This window comes from Fistularia commersonii, chromosome 24, assembly GCF_037954325.1.
Source record: "Fistularia commersonii isolate RoL2024-O1a breed Wild chromosome 24, RoL_Fcom_v1.0, whole genome shotgun sequence".
NCBI classification, from domain to species: domain Eukaryota; kingdom Metazoa; phylum Chordata; class Actinopteri; order Syngnathiformes; family Fistulariidae; genus Fistularia; species Fistularia commersonii.
In genome coordinates, this window is record NC_141307.1 from 446406 (window position 1) to 447631 (window position 1226).

Genomic DNA, 1226 nt, shown 5'->3' on the forward strand with positions numbered 1-1226 from the left:
TATGAACCTCTGGCACAGCGTTTACTTTTTATTTGTGTTCGTTTTATTATTTATTGATTAATACGTGAATGTATGGATGGGATTTTTTTTAATTCTCATTTTATTTTTTCATTTATTTCCACCTTTATTTATTCATATTTATTTTTATTACTTTGTAAAATGTAACTTAATTCAAAATGTTATTGAATACAAATTCGATCATCTATTTTTATCGTATTTGTATTCATTTCAATTGTTCATTCTGATTTTATTCATTTATATTTATTTCTAAGACTGATTTTAATTGATTTTATTTTGATTCATTTTTACTTTATTTTACGTTGTATATTATTTGCATTTATTTGGATTTTATTTATTCATATTTACTCCATCTCATATTCGTCTTATTCATACGATCATCTATTTTTATCGTATTTGTAGTCATTTCAATCATTCATTCGGATTTTATTCATTTAAATTTATTTCTATGACTGATTTTAGATTTGATTGATTTTATTTTGATTCATTTTTACTTTATTTAATGTTGTATATTATTTGCATTTTATTTATTCATATTTATCCTACCTCATATTCATCTTATTCATCACTCTGATCAATAACAGGAGGGCCTGTTCCACCCACACACACACACACACACACACACACACACACACACACACAGACTCACACACACACACACACACACACTAACCAGTGTGAAGTTCCTCCCGTCTCCATCATCACCTCCGCCTCCCAATGAGCTCCGGACCGTCGCCATGGCAACCGGTTGCCACGGACAACGAGACACAGCCAGCGCCAGGAAGGCAGCATCCTCCCCGGATGGCGTGGAAGGAGGGAGGAGAGAAGAAGAGGAGGAGGAGGAGCGCTGGAGGACCAGGGTCCCTCACACAGTCCAACCTGATCTTCAGAGAACGTCCAGGGAGGAGAAGGTCCACGTCTCCTCTGGAACCCGGGAACTTCTTCTCCTGACGAGGAGGAAGAAGCAGAAGAAGCAGAAGAGGAGGAGGAGGAGGAGGAGGAGGAGGAGGAGGTGACCGCCACCCGTCAACATCTCCGCCGCAGGGTGAGTCCAACTTCCCGTCTGGTCCACAGCTGGAGAACCAGGTTCTGCAGACCAGGAGGAGGAGGTCCTCTCACCTCCTGTCGCTCAAGGGTCACGTGACCACGGGGCGTCGTCACGGCGACGGGGCGTCGTTTCCTCCGCTCCCGGTCAGGAGGTCAGCTCC

At 41.5% G+C, this 1226-nt stretch overlaps 1 protein-coding gene across 1 annotated transcript in view; it reads left to right on the plus strand.

Moving 5' to 3' along the window:
- The first annotated feature begins 891 nt into the window (after window positions 1-891).
- The window catches only part of LOC147219557 (cortexin-3-like), a 4422-nt gene continuing 4087 nt past the window's right edge, over window positions 892-1226 (plus strand). Inside the window, exon 1 of the mRNA XM_086171256.1 lies at window positions 892-1063. The gene's annotated coding sequence lies outside the window, so the exon portion shown is untranslated. The remainder of the gene's footprint in view (window positions 1064-1226) is intronic.